Consider the following 12,359-nt stretch of genomic DNA (forward strand, 5'->3'; position numbering starts at 1 on the left):
TGTTCCAGAATGGTTCAAGAAACATTTTGCACAAGGGGATCCTCAAAATGACTTTGCAGAGCCCACCTCCCTGCTTGGGGGATGGAATGTTCCATATACCCGGAGTACTATTTTAGAAGTCACAACTGGGCATCCTTTTTTTTTTTTTCTCCAACCTAGAAGCAGGATCCGGCCCACCAGGTTCACGCAGGAACAGACAGCAATGGAACCAGACAGGTGTCCCAGCCACAGCCCCGTAGCTGACGGAGCCTCAGTAGGGTGGGTGGGAAAGAGAGACCTTCAGCTTGTGAATCCAGCCACAACCTGCTGCCCTGACTGCCCCATCCTGATCCCACCGTCACGCCGGGGGGCGCTTTTCCTTTCACTGGTCCCCTGGCTCCCACCCAAGACTTACCTCTATGGTCAGTTTCACTCATTTTCACCTTTGGGAGGTTTATACACTGCTATTCTTTGGAGAGCCATCACAGTAAATGCTTTTACTCCCCCCCCCCCCCCCCCCCCAGTTGCTGTGACTCCATCTCTCACGTCTTAAGAAAACACTGCTGGATGGCGCTCCAGGATGTGGTAATTTCCCCAAGTGAAACTCCACCCGGCTGGTGAGGCCCCGCTGGGTTCTATGTGCAGATGAGTACACCACAGAGCAGGATGGGAAAGACCAGGGAGCCAGGGAAGGTCAGAAAGTACACAGGACTTGAGTGATCGGGAGAGGAAACAAAATACCACAGGGAACAAGGAAGGCAGAAAGGAGAGGAAGGCAAGAGAAGGAAGCAACTGAGAGCTAACAGGGAACCAGAAAAGGAACAAGTGCGAGAAAGGCAGATTTGTGAGAACAAGGGGGAGAGCACCTGCATGTTTCTTAATATACAGTGGGTTAAGCAGTAGGTTACCATGCGCGTGCTTAGAAAAGAATTTTTTTCAAAATGTATTTCTCTTTATATACAAACTTGTGCAAGTCCTCAGGCTTCCCACACCAACTCGAGCTTTAAGAATGGCTTCCCCCTCGTCTCTGCACTGGGTTTTACTCTGTGAAGGTAAATCCTGGAAACCGAATTTGGGGAAATTTTCAGATCACAACATAACCAGACTACAGCAGCTAAAAACAAGGGTTTTGCCTCTCCTCCCAGGATCAGAGGCATTCACTGAAGAGCCCTCTGGGAAAACTAATGGCTGGCATTTAACAGAGTAGTTACCGTATCATATTTACTGTATTATCAGTAGGTAAGGTTACTTGCCATGAAACCCCAAGGATAATACATATTTGGCATGTAATTTCTCTTGCACTGAAGCGATTTTTGTTTTTGTAAAAGTGAGGTATACGTTTCTTTCTTTTCCATCCTTAGGTTTAGGCTTAACGTATATTTTATTTTATTTTAATTTTTTTAACATCTTTATTGGAGTATAATTGCTTTACAATGGTGTGTTAGTTTCTGCTTTATAACAAAGTGAATCAGCTATACATATATACATATGTCCCCATATCTCTTCCCTCTTGCGTCTCCCTCCTTCCCACCCTCCCTATCCCACCCCTGTAGGTGGTCACAAAGCACCGAGCTGATCTCCCTGTGCTATGCGGCTGCTTCCCACTAGCTAGCTATTTTACGTTTGGTAGTGTATATATGTCCATGCCACTCTCTCACTTCAGGCTTAATGTATATTTGAAAGCATTTTTGAGGAATGCTTTCAAAGGCCTTAAAATTTTTGATCCAGTGTTTTCAGAGTGAATCATATTTTCAGTGTTGCTTCTTAAGGGGAAATGCATTTTCTTTCTCCACAAAACTTACTTTATTAAAAAGCATAACACATGCTACAACATGAATGACACTTGAGGACATAAGAGAAGAAAGCCAGTCATAAAAGAGGCAAATACTGTATGATTCCTCTTACATGAGGCATATAAAGCAGTCAAATTCATAGAAACAGATAGTAGAACGGTGGTTGCCAGGGGCTTGGGGGAGGAGGAAATGGGGAGTTGTCTAATCCGTACAGAGTTTCACTTTTGTAAGATGAAAAAGTTCTGGTGATCTGTTGCACAGCGATATGAATATATTTAACACCACTGAACTGCACACTTAAAAATGGTTAAGATGGCAACTTTTATATTATGTGGGGCTTTTTTACTACAATTATTTTTTAAAAATATATTTAAAAAACATGATTCAGGTGGCTAGGACTCTAAATGTAAAGAAGTTTTAAGAGTACCTTAATCAATTTCTGCTTTTATTTTTCTTCTTATGTATGTACAAGTACGACATGATTTTTAAAAATCCATACCTGAATGTCTAAATGTTTTAATAAGTATAAAGTAAAAATCCTAGGTAATTTTTAAAAACTTACTTCAGTCACTCAGCTCTAAAGCATTCTGGCGGCATGCAGTGTCTTGAGTTACATGTCTGATGGGCTTACTTCAGCCCTATTCAGACCTCTTGCCTTGAAAACATATTACTGTAGATATATTTCTACCGTTAGTTAGTATTACTATTCTCAATTAATTTAAGCAGAAAAGGGATGTATTAAAAGGATGACAAAACTTCTATTAAAAAGATGACAAAGGTAAACCTGTGTTTACCTCCACTCCTTTTGAACCCCATTTAAACAATTAAGGAATTAAAAAAAACACAATCACTTCATGAATCTGTAAGGATAAAGAGAACTGGACAGATTCCAACAAAATTTTGGAATCTAGAGAGAATGAGGAGGGTATGTTTACCTGACTTTACAGTTAATTACCTGCAAAGTTTGGGGTAACAGATTTTTCAAATTTCAGAATCCCCAGAGGTTCAGTAAGTGAACCAGTAATTATACCAGGTAACTCTGAAGGAAGAGGTAGGAATGGGCAGGGCTGAAAACAGGATGATTAGTATAAAAGTATAAGAAGTTAAACTATTAAATTCCATTTGTCACTCCGGGGCAGACAGGAGACCGTCCTCGTCCCCACCCTGGAAAAGACAGAAAGTTTATTTTCAGAAACTGTTGAAACACAGAGGTTCTGGATTCAGAGACACTGGTCATGGTTCAAGTACCGTATTGGATAGGGGGTGAAGTAAAGTCTGTGCACGGAAGCATGAGATCTCTCCCTAAGCCCCCTTTAGTTCCTCTAGGAACACACTGGCAGGCAAGCTTAATCACCCTCTTCCCCCGCCCAATAGAGGCAGGTGCGGGGACACCTACCTGGGAAACTGACCAGCCCAAGAGAAAAAACCTGCAGCTATTGACTGTGTAGAGTCCCTCAACTAAATGAATCTGTTGCTGCCCAAGCAATTACAGAGAAGCCCACTGATTGACAAGTCCTACCTATATACACAGAGCCCCTCATTCTACAAGTGCTTGGAGGACCAAAGACCTCAAGATGGTTGAGGAAAGACTCTGATATGAAAATGAGATGTAGAAACCGTAAGAAAGAGGGAACTTAGAGAAAATAAGGACAAAGTAAGGAGAAGAAAAAAAAGTTTTTAAATCACTATTATACTTAGTTCTTGGGCCCATAAACCAAGAATCAGAAGATGTAAAAAGGGGGAAATCTAGGGAATAAAGGAACTTCTAGAGATTAAAAATGTGATCATTTCTGTGCAAGATTAAAGTGGCAATCGTGTAGTTTTGAATCTACCTATTCCTCTAACAGTAACCACCACCACAACAAACGCACAACAATTATCTACTATAAAAATAGTAAGGTATCCTGTGAACTTCGAATACAAGGGAAGGGCGGATTAACTGACAGCAGAAAGACCCACAGGGTATCAGCAAGTGGGCAGGAGGACGTCGAAAGCAGGCAAAGGGTCTTCTGGTGGCACTGAACGGCATCAGACTTGTAATCAAACTGCCAAAGGTACTTACCCTAAAATCTAAATGTGCCCACTCAGCATAGAAAGCTAATTGGGTTTTTGGGGAACAGTGCCAGAGCTAGGTTCTAAGGGTGAAGGCAAAGGAAAGATTAGATGGTGCGTGACAGTCTGGGCCCTATTAAATCTCAGAACTAACCAATTGACTCTCCTTTCCAGGACAAAGTCCCTCATGGAGAAGGATCTGCTGGCAGTAGAATCTAAATTGAGCAGCACAGAGATACTATGAGCAAAGGCAAGAGAAGATCCAGATGAAGTGGGAGAAGGGGAAGAAAAGGTAATTTCAAAAAAGCATAAGGCGGGCTTCCGTGGTGGCGCAGTGGTTGAGAATCTGCCTGCCAATGCAGGGGACACAGGTTCGAGCCCTGGTCTGGGAGGATCCCACATGCCGCCGAGCAACTAGCCCCGTGAGCCACAATTACTGAGCCTGCGCGTCTGGAGCCTGTGCTCCGCAACAAGAGAGGCCGCGATAGTAAGAGGCCGGCGCACCGCGATGAAGAGTGGCCCCCGCTTGCCGCAACTAGAGAAAGCCCTCGCACAGAAACGAAGAACCAACACGGCCATAAATAAATAAATAAATAAAATTTTAAAATAAAAAAGGCAAAATTCCTTTAAAAAAAAAAAAAGCATAAGGCAATATTGTTTGACTCTTTAGCATAAGAACAGCAAAGCCATCGAGCTAGGAAAGCAGTTCCGGTGTACCCTCCTCTCCTAAGGTACACCATGTGGGCCTCTTCATAGGGCTGCCTGATATATTCTCACAAGCTGGCAGCTGACATGCCAGAGCACATGATTCGTGGGTAAAAGCAAGGAGGAAGCTGTGATGCCTGTGATGATGACACCATCCCTCGCACCGTATTCCATTCGTTAGAAGTGAGTCCCTAAGTCCAGCCCATACTCAAGGTGAAGAAAGAGATCCACTCTTTGAAGGAAGGAGTATCAAAGAATGGTAGGCATTTAAAAACTGCTCTGAGATACAAAAGGACCAGAGAGAAAGCGAGAGCTGTGAATAGAAGATAGGCAAAGACAAACCAACATTTGTTTGTCAACAGTTTTGAGGAACTGCCAGACTGCCAAAAAGTAAACGCAATCCAAGTGTCCATCAACTGATGAGTGGATAAATAAAATGTGATTTCATGCAATGGAATATTATTTGGTCCTAAAAAAAGTAATGAAGTACTGATATATGCTAGAACATTGATGAACCTTGAAAACATTATGTTAGGTAAAAGAAGTCAGACACAAAAGACCACATATAAGATTCCATTTATATTAAATATCCAGAATAAGCAAATATATAGAGACAGAAAGTAGACTAATGATTGCTTAAAGCTGAGAGGGGTAAGGGAAAGTGGGGTAGGGGAAGATGATAGTTAAAGGGTAAGTGGTTTCTTTTCGATGAGATTAAAATGTCCTAAAATTGTTTGTAGTGAAGGTTGTACAACTCTGTGGATCTACTAAAAACCAGTGAATTGTACACATTAAATGAGTGAATTATACTTTGTGAATTTTATTTCGATAAAGCTGCTACTAAAAAATGAAGCTATTATTAACTACAGGAAAAAATGTATATACATTTCTGACATACTTTATGGTTAAGATGGGAACAGTTTTTACATAGCTGTAATAATATAACAGTAAATGTTATATTACAAAACTGGAATAACCATATTGAAGGACTGTGGAAAGGGGAAATTTGTAGAAGTTTACAGAAATAAATTCTCATCTGCCCTACCAGGAAGACAATAGATAGTACCAAAGTTGAAATGACAGTGTAAGTGTATTATTTAGAAATACAGATGTAAATAGTAGACAAAAGAATAAAAGAGTTGGAATATATTGCCTGAATAAACTCTTATTACATTTAGTTTTTCTCAACTACTTCTTTTTTTGTGTGATCCTGGACATCTGTACCCTCTAAGACTCAATGCTGTCTTCTGTAAAATAGAAATCATAGTAACATATAATAGAGTATTTTGTGATGATTAGATGAGATGATCCATGTCAGATGCTTATTGTAGTGCCTGTGACATCGCAAGAACTCAATAAATAGATTCTGATGTCATCATGATCATAATCATTACCACCACCAGGACTATGAGGTAGCTGGCATTTATTCCAACCATTAGGGCTAATCGGATGCTCATGGGAAGATCTAGAAATAACCACCAGGAAGTAGGAATGATGGTTTGTCTTTGCTGTGAGGCCCTGCACTTGTACCCAAGGCCCCTCTGGGGTCCCAGGATAACAGAGGACAGAGACCAGTCTTGAGTGTAGGATCTTAGGTGCAGCCAATACCTTCCGGGCCTCTCCACAGCCCCTAATACTTAGTCCCTTATATCATCATCCACCCACGCATCCCTTATTATGCAGTGAGTTATCACGAAGGATGTAGTGACAAGCCTGCCCATGGGATCTTCTCTCCTGTTTTAGGGCTGTTGGTCATTAGTTGTTTCCTGCAGTGAACCCGTCTCCTTATTGGCAAATTGTGACACAGAGGTCCCCCAACCCCCAGTCCCTGGTACCCCCGGTACCGGTCCACGGCCTGTTAGGAACCGGGCCGCACAGCAGGAGGTGAGCGGCGTGCCAGTGAGTGAAGCTTCATCTGCCGCTCCCCAGCCCTCGCATCACTGCCTCAACTATCTCCTCCCCCATCCCCCGCCAACGTCTGTGGAAAAATTGTCTTCCAGGAAACCAGTCCCTGGTGCCAAAAAGGTTGGGGACCGCTGTTGTAGCATAAGGAATGTATCCATTTGAGCTCAAAAAGTCACCAGATGGGTTTAGATGCTCCCAACATTCTCCTTACCTAGATATCACCTTCCCTGTGCCCAGCACCAGGAGATCATCAAGACTCACAGAATTCTGAGAATCAAAGTTCTACCTAGACATATCCTGATCATGAAAGCAGCCCAAGATAAAGGAAATGCAAAGAAAATTAGAGAGTTGTAAAAGCACTGTCCAATTAGTCACAGAAAATAATATAGGCCTGGAGAGGTCTGAAGGATCTACCTTCCTCTGGTCCTTAAGCTGGAGGCTCAATGCAGCTCATCCCAACTGCATTACTTATGCTCCCTTTTAAATGTTCTCAAAACAGGAGCAGCTTCCTTACAGAGGAACTTAATGAGACAAATAACATTTGTATAATAAGCATGTATGTGTACCTTATGCAGTGCTGGGTTCTGACAAAGCTCATCTGTGATAAGGAACCTGCCCTCTTACAGCTTCTAATGTTCCTAAAGCAAGGAACAGATGGAGAGAAAGGCACATGCTTTAGCCAAATACAAAAGAAGTGGAGTAATAACACTTTTACAGTGGCTTTATTCTTGATAGGGGAAAAGATAATAGAAAGACGAGGAGAGTGGCACTAGATAAGTATAGGATTTTAAAGAGCTAATGTGAGAATTGGAAGATTTTCAAAAGGGGGATCTCACTTCGATTCTTTCGATATGTGGTGTGATGAACACCATGAATTACATGCTCAAAATCTCTTTCAACCCCGTCCAGCAGGTTTTCCCTACTGCAGAGACTACAAACTTAAAATGCCTTTTCCCAGCCTCCCCCAGAGCTAGGCTCTGGATGTGATTAGGTTCTGCTGATCCGCTGCATTTGTGCAAGCCTTGAATTTGCAGCTGAGGTACATGGGGAGAGGGGCGGGTTACGTGACGTCCAATTCCTGATGTGTGTGGTTTTGGGTCTGCAGCCGTAGCAGCTGCTTCCAGTTTCAACAGGCAGTGGCCTCATTGTGACAGGGCAGCAGTTTTCTTGGTGGCCCAGTAATATGGGGTGGCTTTAGGGTCTTCCTGGAAACACAACTCAGAATCCATTTCCCCATGATTCCATAACTGATATAGTACCTGTAACAAATCCCTCTTTGCCAATCTAATCAGAGCAGATCCTGGTCTCTTCTGAAGAATGCTGCCCGATACTGGGTGGATGGGATGGTGGGAGCTACAGAGGAGTGGGAGACACCAGTCAGGAACCTCATAGGACAGGAGTACGTGCTCAATCTCTCAAGTTGCTTAAATCTCTCTCAGCAAGAAGGAACTCCATGCCATTCCACAAGGGCTTCCAGGGTGGAGAAAAGTATGATAGGAGGGTGATACATGACCATTAATTGTTTCAGGAATACCCAAATAAGTTTTAGAAAAAGAGATTGAAATCTTTAACAAAGCCCACCAGGCCATACAATGTGATTTCTACGTGTTTCATGAACCTGGTGGACTGTGCCCTCACTTTCTCTTGTCCAGCCATGCTGGCCTTTTCTTCTTCAGATTCACTACTCCCTTCTCTGCCTCAGAACCCCAGCTGCGGATACTCTTTAACTGGTAACTCTTACTTGTTGTTAAATGAACTCTCTCATTAGACCTCAGGATGTCCATGTGATGTGCTCTCTTGACACGTTCTACCTCCCTTCATGAGTCCCAGCCAGAGTTAAATGCTGATTTATATAAGTCAAAAATATTAATAGATGTCTGCCCTGCAGACAGGAAAGTCCATGAGAGTAGAGGCTGTCATATCCTCAGTATCTAAAAGTGATTTGCACACAGCTGGGGCTCAGTAAGTATAGGTTACGTGTACGCACTCCATCTTCCTGCTCCGGTTTTGTTGCAACTCTATCTGAAAACCTGCTCCCATGACTGTTGCAGCAAACGAAGATAGATTGGAGACTTGGCCACCGGTTCCTAAATGCTTCTGCGAGGGAATGACATGCATCACCTCCATGAATACTTCGTTGGCCAAAGCAAGTCACAAGGCCACCTAGCTTCAAAAGGGCAATCCAGGAAGGGAAGGAGAGCTATGAATACTGGTCTGCTGCAGCCCCCTACCCTAGAAGCTGACCTAAACATTAAGGTTAGAAGGGGGAAAGTATTGATTATTCTATAACTCGTGACTTGAGTCTTACTTCCTAAAGCAAGCACATCATATTCTTTGTTCTGAGGCATATTTTCCCCATTTCACTTTTATTGTCATGTTCTCTACTGGCTAATGTGCATTCTTATCTAGGCAGTCCTAAGCTCAGGGCTTTACCAGAAATGTCCCTGTGAAAATGAACTTTAGGCCAATAGCAGAATGTGCTTACCCAAGCTGGCTCATCATCTATTCATTGCCTCAATGAGGACAAGCACATTTAGTCCCTTTGTTACACATGACCCCTGGCTGTGCTGCTGTTCTCATTCATTTGCCTTGAAATTAGCTGCTCTGGGAGCTTGGCAGCATGGGGCCAGCATCCACAATCAACCGCGTACGGATTGATCATCTGTTACCCATAGTTCCTTTACCAGGTGTTGATAGGTGCAGAGAAACACAGTTCATGACTCTTGTCCTCAAGGAGCTAACCCTTGAGGAAACGAGATGTAAATCCCCCCACTACTACCTAAATTCATGGCCGTGTATGTTTAAATACAGAATGGGTTGTCGGGCAATGAAAGAATTTCAGAGGCAGGAGAAAGAGGGGGGAAAGGGAGGAAGACGATCAGCTACAGTTGTAGAGGAGAGAGCCCCCGCCGTCAACGGGTGTGGGGGGCATGTTGCTGAAGTGGTGGGGAGAAATCCCGAAGGCCTCCCCTCGGCCCAGTTGTCTCGGTTCTGACTTTGAGTCTTCCCAGGTCATGACTGCACCTGGGATTCCAGAAATTCTACATCTTCTGGGAGTCCAGCATTTGGATTAATCTGAGAATGCTACTCCACATCAGAGATCTTTGTGTCCCAACTGACATCCTCCGAGCCCACAGCTTGCTGCAGGCGTTGCTGGGACAGCCGAGTGTGTGCAGGCCTCACGGGACAGCGCTGCCTTGGCGAACCCAGGAACTCTGCTTCTTGGCCCTGGAGCTTCTCTGCCGCCACCGTGAGGGAGGCTGAAGGGAGCTGCCCAGAGTTCTACTGCAGGTGCAAGCCTGGGAAGTGCCAGGAAGTTCACACGCCACTTGGACAAACCTTGGCCAAGGGGAACTTGGGGGCCGTGCAGCAGTTACATGCTCCCCTCTTCTGTCCCTTGAGCTGACAACTGTGAAGGTGTTTTACACATTTTCTCAGGAGTTCCCCAGAGGGGAGTAAACTGTGAAGAGTAACCTCCTGTTTAACACACACTGTACTGACTTTTCTTCCTTCTGTTTCACAATTCCATGTCCCCCAATGAGCAAATCCTATGCCCAAGTTAGGACACCCCCCCCAAAGAAAACTGTTTAAACTTCTTTACTTCTTCAGTAAAGCATTTACCCCTTTGCTTCAGAGTTATTAATTAAAAAATTAAAATTAAAAAAGGCTAATTCTTTGCATCTTGCTCTTATACTTTAATAAACTGGGAGATCTTTTCATGTTAGGACAAAAGTATCTATCTGATTTTAAAAATAATATTCACTCTATGGAATATCATAATTTATATAACCAGTTCTCTATTCACTCTTCTGATAAATACTTTGATGGACAGCTTTATCTGTGTATATGTCCTCTTTTCCCAAACTGCCCTTTATCTTTGTTTTAATATCATTTCTCCTGACCAAAATACTGGGAGAAATATCCTGGCCTGCGCTCTATTAGGATAGGTCAGGATTGATGGGTTTCAGGCAGCCCAGCCGAGCTGGTAGGGATTTTTGCAGGCCATACAGATGTGCCTTTAAACTTGTGAGAGTTTAGCCAACTGAGAAGTGAGAAGAAAACAGTCCACAGGAGAGACCAATCTCACTACTAACACAAGTTGCAAGTTCAGGGGTTCCCAAGACCACTCTTAGGTTTGATAATTTGCTGGAAGAATTCACAGAACTCACTGAAAGCTGTTATGGTTATCCTTTAATACAGCTAAACACTACAGATTAGAATCAGGCAAGGGAAGACGTACACAGGACAGAGTCTAAGAGAGTACGAAATGCTGTTTCTGTTTCCTCTTCCCATGGAGTCGTGACACCGTCACTTTCTTGACATTGATGTGTGACAATACGCATTGAATATCATCAAGCAAGAAAGTTTACCCCAGCCTCGGTGTCCAGTCTTTATCCAGTGGGTAACCTCAAGTTCCAGCCCCTCAAGAGGTCCACTGATACCACCTCAAAACACCCATCCTATCTCACTTTGTGACTAATTGCCTGGCCCCCAGGCTATCAAAGACTCTCCTGTCAAGAAGCTGAGGACAGCGTAGGTGGGTTCCCTTCTCTCCACACCCTCTCCAGCATTTATTGTTTGTGGATTTTTTTGTGACAGCCATTCTGACTGGTGCGAGGTGATATCTCATTATAGTTTCGATTTGCATTTCTCTAATAGCGATGTTGAACATCTTTTCACGTGCCTGTTGGCCATCTGTATGCCTTCTTTCGAACCCTCCTACAGTGTTGGTGGGAATGTAAATTAGTGCAACTACTATGGAAAACAGTATGGAGTTTCCTTAAGAAGCTCAAAATAGAGCTACCATATGATCCTACAATCAATCCCACTCCTGGGCAAGTATCTGGAGAAAAACGTGGTCTAAAAGGATACATGCACCCCAGTGTTCATTGGAGCACTGTTTACTATAGCCAAGAAATGGAAGCAACCTAAATTTCCATTGACAGAGGAATGGATACAGAAGATGTGGTGTGTGTGTGTGTGTGTGTGTGTGTGTGTGTGTGTGTGTGTGTGTATATATATATATATACACACACACACACACACAATGGAATATTACTCAGCCATTCAAAAGAATAAAATAATGCCATTTGCAGCAACATGGATGGACCTAGAGATTGTCATACTGAGTGAAGTAAGTCAGACAGAGAAATATCGTATGATCACGCTTATATGCGGAATCTAAAAAAAAAATGATACAAACGAACTTATTTACAAAACAGAAACAGCGACAGAGACTTTGAGAATGAACTTACGATTACCGGGGGGACGGGGGGGATAGTCAGGGAGTTTGGGATTGACAGGTATACACTGCTATATTTAAAATGGATAACCAACAAGGACCTACTGTATAGCACAGGGAACTCTGCTCAATATTATGTAACAACCTAAATGAGAAAAGAATTTCAAAAAGAATAGTTACATATGTATGTATAAGTGAATCACTTGGCTGTACACCTGAAACTAATACAACATTGTTAATCAACTATACTCCAATATAAAATAAAAAATTTTTTTAAAAAAGCAGCAGCTGAGGACAAAGGCCAGACCTCTTTTTGCAGTAAAAGATAGACTCTATAGTACACAACACCAAAACAGAATTGACTCCATTAGATTTTTCTAGGGAAATATCTAATTAACAATGTCTAATTTTTTTTCCCAAGATAGTTATTTAATCAAGCAAAATGGGAATGACCATCAGTTTGCTCAATAGCAAAAAGTGTCCTTGACAGCAGTCAGCTCAACATGTCGCAAAGAAGCCCTGGTCAAATGGTCCTCCCAACCTCACACCCTGCCCGAACATGGCAAACAACAGGCTGCACTGGCCACATAGTTTCCCCTTGGGCTGGGATCTCTGTTTATTTTAAGGGAAATAAAATCCTTATGTTTCTGAATCATTTACACTTAACTCATTAAAAAATTTCA

The sequence above is a fragment of the Stenella coeruleoalba genome, assembly GCF_951394435.1.
Source record: "Stenella coeruleoalba genome assembly, chromosome: 5".
NCBI lineage: Eukaryota > Metazoa > Chordata > Mammalia > Artiodactyla > Delphinidae > Stenella > Stenella coeruleoalba.